We start from the raw sequence: 7,188 nt of genomic DNA on the forward strand, positions 1-7,188 counted from the left end.
ACTCTGTATCAGCAGCTCCTTGCAAATTATCCATGTAAAAAGCCTGCCCTATTTCTGGGCATTTGGCATTTCCAAAATGATGCTATAGAGTGTTGTAAAGTAGGAAAGGACTAGCACAAGAGCCAAAGAGCACCAGTCGGAAACAGTAAGTTTCCAATGGACTATCCTCATTTTGAGGATATCGACGGCATAGGAATTTTGTAAATATCCTATCCTCCTCCCTCAGTCCTATTCTGAGAAAAGCCTTACTAATGACTGCTGTATAAGTGTAAGGTTTCTCTCTAAATCTTAGTAATACATTTCCTAACTTCTCTGTTTGTGTAGGTCCAGAGTATTTTTTTTTTTTTTTTATGTGTCCGACTCTGGGCATAGGCTTCACAGCCTGCTATCAAGGCCCAGCAGTCCTCCTACATACTATACACCTCTACATGTCACAACTTCGGCGCTAACACCCACCGTCCATATTGAATACATGCTAGGGCTGTCTCATACAGGACTGGTGTATTGGTATTAGCGGGGGTATTTTTACGACATGTCGGCGGGTCTTCTGGTAGATCAGTAAAGCCTGATTTAATGGAATTCAAATACTTAAACTGTTCCCTGCCCCAGCCAGGATTCGAACCTGGGTCCGTAAGGACTGCAGGCCACCTCTCTACCGATTGAGCCACCGCCTCCCCCAGTTGTTCAAGTTAGCTGATCCATTGGACGCTTTACTTCTACAGTTGAAAACTCTCCTTATGGGAGTAGTTACTGACTTCTTGCTTACAGCATGATGTGGTAAATAATGTCCCTCCTTATGGTTAACAGGGAATTCTACGTCTTCTATAAATTTATTCTTCAATTGATCTTTTATACTGTAATACTATGATATATGGTTAGATGTTCTGGTTTGTCTGTCAACTTTCTTAGAAGAGAATTTAACTGAGCCTTAGCTGCTTGGTTATTTGTTGGTAACTCCAAATGGTTTAGTTTCCATGTTAATCCTATTCAATACCGTCCATCCTTAAATTCCACTGATTGGTTATACAAATCCAAAGATATTTTCCCCCCACCACGAGGCCTGGCTCCCCTTCCAGAAACTCAGTACTTTTTTCCCCAAACCCACCGATGGGCATCACAGCCTCCTGCATGTTGTCCCCCACCTTCCTTTCCCCTCCACGTCGGAGCAGTGCGCATCGCCAACCTTTCCACCACTCCCCTCACCCTCCCCAAGGGACTAGTAGTCAGAGAGATGGAGGAGACCAAGCCCTGTGCCTCTTCCCCCCCTGCCCCCCCTGCCCTTCCCCCCCATCCCAGACCATCTCCCACCACAACAAACTGACAGCCTTTAACGCCTCCTCCTGGACTTCCAAGACATCTTTTCGTTGGGACCAACAGACATCGGGCACACCACCTATGTCCAAACATGCTGAGCATGTGCTCTGGGCAAAGACATCACCAGGACACTGGGTCCGTCAGGTAGTATCCAAGCCAGCATGCCCTAGCAGCTGCTGTCAGCAGATGTCGTTGGGCATCTCCTACCCAAGTCTGGCTACACATACATAATCACATTCGTGAACACCTATTCCAAGTTCCTGATTGCCTGTCCGATGAAAGAACACCACGCTGTCACAGTCGAAGACGCACTGGTTCACCATGTGTTCCCCTACTTCGGCATTCCCAAGGCTCTCCACTCCAATAATGCCCCAGAGTTTACAAGCAAGATCTGGACTGGACTCACCACACTATTCGGCTATGCCCTCTCCCACTCGTAGCCGTATTGGCCACAGGGAAATGGCATCTGCAAATGGAGTCACCTCACCCTACTCAACCAGGTGCGTACCAGAATACAAGAAACCCAGAACAAAGACTGGCCAGCACGCATCAAGATCGTGCAGTGGGACATGAACTCCTGCCCCAGCGAAGATGGCATCACCCCACTCAAATGAGCGTTTGGCGAGGCACCCATACTCCTACCCTCCACCACCACTTACAACCACCTGCCACCCCCCCCTCCTCCTACCCCCTTCACCACCTCAAACGTAAACTCTATCATCTCCAAAACACCAAAGACCTAAAACCTGACACCCCTGCAACTAACTCCTATAAACCAGACGATTCTGTCGTGGTAGCCACGCTGCGAACACCCAGTAAACTAGCTCCATGCTATACCAGCCCCTATATGACTGTAAAGGTTCCCAAGCCATACCAAGTCACCGTACAATACCACAACACCACCTGCACCTACCGGAACTGCCATGTGCATCGTTTTCACGCACCTCCAACACCACCACCTTGCCACCCTCACCTGCCTAATGCATGCCCCACCCCCAAGTATGAGCCCGATGACTCATACTTCTGCTACCTCTCCCCTTCCCTATCCTCGCCCAGTTCCCCACCATCATCACCACCCTTGCTGTGGACCCCTCCCCTCCCCCTCACACCCCCCACTTACCTCCAGCAACCTCATAGCACTCCTCCCCCACCACGCCACCGCTGCCAAGCCCGACACCACGCTGCCGTCCGACGTCCTCACGCCCATCGCCACCACCCACTCCTCACTCCATCCCAACCCCCGTTCCCAGTAGACACCCCGACTCCCCGTCCCCCACCTCTACTCCCTCATCATCACCTCCAGTCACAACTCCAACCACCCACCGATCGGCTGCCCACTCCATCCACACGACCATCCAGATACACCCCAACACCCTCCCCTCCATCCACCCTGGCCCCCAATACCTATCCCCTCACCCTAATAATACAACACACCACATGGAAAATTCCAGTGGCCTGCCCCACTAAGCTGCTTAGGGCAACCCCTCCACGACCTCATAAAAGCAAGGTGACCTCACCCATCTCTAGTCTGCAGCCGGAAACCACAGGTCATGCATCACACTCCCTGCAACCCGAGATGAAGATTAAGCATATCCTATGGACTCTGGCCGGAGGACGCAAGTGACATCTCAAAGGCATGCCCATCTCCTCCACCTCCTCCAGCAGACACACCTACCATCCATGCTCACAATCATCTATTGGCCACACCAGCAGCCAAACCAACCAACACTCCATTGGGCAAATCTACTCCACCACCTCATGCCCTCCTATCGAACCTCCACCGTCGACACTTACCACCTTCGGTCACGGGGACGTGACTTCCACCCCTGCAACGGTGGTGAAATACCCACCCGGCGAAGCGATCCTGACACCACCACCCCAGGAGAAGGACATTGGGAGATGGCCCCCACCCCAACAGTAGGAAATGGGGAGACACATAGGCGTTCCATGCCACAACGACTTCTATCCCCCGTGATCCTATGCCCCTCTTCTGCGCAGCCGGACACCCAGGAAGTACGCCACCTGAATATATTACCCTTTGATGGGGAGAACACCCACCAGAATCGGGATGGGACTTGCCCTTTGACAGTCCCAAGTGGGCCCTCAGATGCAGTGTCCACCGGACTTGATTTCACAAGAGGGAGAGCAGTCACCCAAGCTCACAGTCCTACTCTGCCTCAGGGGAGCAGTGGCACAGTAGTATCCACTGGATCTATTGTAGGAGTGTCCACCAGATGGCACAGTAGTATCCACCGGATCAACTGTGGGAGGAATGTCCACCAGATCTCCTCCTTCTGCCACCCACCTTCAGGAGCAGGTGTCTCGGACTGTCCACTCTGACGACCTTCACCTGCGATCCCCAGGAGGGTGATGGGCCCATGGTAGTGTCCACTGCATCTGCCATCGGGGGAGAGACCACCGGTCGTCCCCCAGCTGCACTTTTCCCTCGAAAGCAGGAGGTCGGCAGAGTCCACCAGACCTGCCGCAGAAGCCAGAAGGCCCGCCCGCCCTTCTCTTCCTACTGTCCGCAGGACGAGTGGTCCCCCAGCAGCGTCCCCCGGACCTGTCAGCCTGCGGGAGTGTCCACTGGATCTCCGTCGACCACTACCCTGGAAGGGAGCCTGGGTAGCATCCTCTGGACCTACCAGGCAGGGGTGTTCTCCAGACCTCTTTCCTTTGCCCTGGAGTGGAGATTCAGCAGCAACCATTACACTACCCCGGAGGCTTCCTACAAGGGCGCCGTCTCTTGCTTGGCCCACTTTTTCAGAGGCCGAGAAAGATGCCCCCCCCTCTCCCTCTCCTCTGCAAAGGATGGAGACTGCTCCCCAACAGGGTCCCCATCGGAGAGTATCTGGGACGGACCCAGCCCCTGATGCCCCCAGCAGCTGATGGACTCCTCCAGAGTGAGCGGCCGCAGTCAACTCATGCTGTCCTCTTCCTCCCAGCGAGACCACAGCCCCCAGACGACGAGGGGCTCCCTGCAGCCGAACCCGAGCCCTGATCAACCCGGACCCATCCCCAGGACTCGCACTACAGCCAAGGGCAGGCGCTGTGCCGTGCAGCTCTTAGCCCAGTTCAGCCCCAGTCCAGAGGGCCACCACATCCCCAGGGCCCCCACCAGGAAAGGGCCACCCACCACGCTGCCCTCCAGCTCAACCCGGGCTATTGATCACACAGTCTGAGACCTGTACCAGGAACGCATCCTTGATGGCCCTCCTCCCACACCAGGCCGTCACCTGTGCCATGGCCTTGGGCACACCCCTAGCGCCCGCCAGCGACCCAGCCTACAGTGTGAAATACTCCCCCATGATTCCCAGTGCTACAGACCCTGTGTGAACCCTTTCCTCCCTCGTCCACAGTGTTGTGTCCCGGTGTGTCCTAATTCACACTAGATCCTTGTGTAGTGTACCCTGTTTGTGATCCCTTGTGTACCGTCCCACACCCCTGTGTGACCCTCCACCCCCTAGGTAACACCCATACCCCCTGTGTAATATCTGTGACCCCTACATGTTGAACCATGACCCCTGTGTCATATGAGTGGTGATATACAGTGTCTTAGTCCTGTGGAATATCCGTGCCCTTGGTATATGTACATCTGTGTAAAAGACTTGCGTGATATACCTTATTGGTAGTACATCTCAGTGGATCACGAATCATATCGTTCCCCTGTGCAATATATACCATGCCTGTGTTATATGATGTATTAGGTGTTATACTGTTAGTGATATTTAGATAGGTAGTGTTGTGTGCTATACTGTGTTCATGTTTTATATGTGTATAGTGCTGTGTCATATACATGTTATATATGTACAGTGCTGTGTCATATACATATTATATATGTACAGTGCTGCATCATATAGTGTACTTGTGTCCCATATAGAACTGTCCATGTACTAGAGTGTAAATTCTGTTGTACTCTGTAAGGTATTATACTTGTGGAACTGGTTAGCCCGTATTTGAGCCCTATCCCTTGCCTGCATGCTCTAGCCCGGTCCAGAATAAAAGAACCCAAGGCCCGTGCCTGTACCTGAGCCCAAGGAGTTGGGCGCAGAATACACTGCCTAACAGTTTCGAATTGCTGCATCTTGTCTGAAGTAGTGAGTGGGAGAAAACGACTGTGGCGTGGCAAGAATCTCACGAATGCAGAGAAACAAAAAGTTACAGGAACAGACAAAAAACAGAGAAGAGTACGGTTTATTATGTCGATTAGCGCCGTGGATAATATAAGGTAGAAAGGGTGGGGAGAGAGGGGAGTGGAAATGAAGGAAAGCAGGGGGAGGGAAGTATGGTGAGAGGTAGGCTGGGGAGGGTCATCGAGGGGGGGGGGGTACGGGGGATTTTGATTTGATTTGTGCCCTCTTTTAAGAGGGCTAGTTTATTGGACACCCTCCCTCATCCTGTGAGGGACGCAGCGTTATAAATTGCTACAGTTATTCAAAAGGAGAACACCACCTAGTGATGTACACCTGCCATGACGTGCACTCGCGCACCACAATCTCTAGCCCACCTGAGTTTGGGCCGGAAATATGGCTCGGATCCTTTCTGGACGACAGCCCACTCAAACTATCACAAGGCCAGACACGCACGAACACATATGCTTCGAAAAATAGAAAAGAGTCCTGACTCACTGTCTGTCATGTAAACCGTACAACTCTTGCTGTTGTTATACTATGCAATAATATTTTGGCTGCAAAAATATCAATATATTTCTTTACTGCATTTTAATTCCTCAAATATTTACCTTAAACAGGGACACAAAAGAATATACCCATAAGTTTTTAAGAATTACGAATCAAACGAAGCACTTCCATACCACCCAGTGAACACACAGGTATTCAGTGTGTGTGTGTGTGTGTGTGTGTGTGTGTGTGTGTGTGTGTGTGTGTGTGTGTGTGTGTGTGTGTGTGTGTAACATCAAGATTCTTCCTCAGTAATTGTTTCTTTAATATGATTACTCGTATCTATTGTGTATAATTATCTAGCACGAAAATCTGGTAAGCTTAACGTTAGTGAAAGTTCATTATGATCGTGATTCCTCCTGAAGCTCAGTGTTTCCTTCACACTCATTGTTCATTCTTACAGTCATTAAAATGGTGATGCTTTTCAGATATAAATTATTATTTCACATTATATAGAATCGACAGTGTTGTATAACACGAGCGTTGAGTAATGAGATAACACCGGATTCATATTTGTCATGTTTATTAAATACAGTTCACAAAAATTTTAGACATAATTATTACAAGTATCCCCAAAATTTTAGACAATAATTACAAGTATCTCAAACACTTTAGACATAAAATAGAAACAACCAGTAAGCATTGTGCAACTACCAACCCTGCAACACAATAACATTATCAAACATATATCACGTGTATTATAGTTACATGACAAGGCCTCTATCGCTGAAATACCTGTTGGACCTAGTTTTGTATTCTGTCCAGCCACCATTTGCTTCTATGACTTTCTGTAGTCTTGTAGGCATGGATTCTACTAAATTGCTACATATGTTCGGCCAGTTTCTTATTCCCTCCCATACCAATCTTGCCTTGCGCCTCACTGCCTCCCTAGTTTTTTCCTCCACACCCCATTCCTGAACCATAAATGCCCAGAGATTCTCTATTGGATTGCAGTCTGCTCCTTTAGGAGGCCAATCCAACAGAATAATTTCTGGGTAAGCCTCGAACCAACGCCTGATCGTACAACATGTATGAATTGGGCTATGGTCTTGCACCATATATATGGGCTGTGGTTCAGGAATTGCATAAGCCCACACAGATGGGATAAAGGAGGTCTCTAATATAATATTTATATATTGTTCTCCATTCATGTGCCCCTCAATGTCTGACAGTTCACCTACACCTCCCCACCACA

General features: G+C 49.9%; 1 pseudogene; it reads right to left on the bottom strand.

Moving 5' to 3' along the window:
* Nucleotides 1-4,466: 4,466 nt before the first annotated feature.
* Nucleotides 4,467-7,188, bottom strand: part of LOC145405856 (uncharacterized) — a 3,341-nt pseudogene continuing 619 nt past the window's right edge.

This window comes from Coenobita brevimanus, chromosome 68, assembly GCF_032717465.1.
Source record: "Coenobita brevimanus isolate Jiangsu-jjx chromosome 68, ASM3271746v2, whole genome shotgun sequence".
NCBI classification, from domain to species: domain Eukaryota; kingdom Metazoa; phylum Arthropoda; class Malacostraca; order Decapoda; family Coenobitidae; genus Coenobita; species Coenobita brevimanus.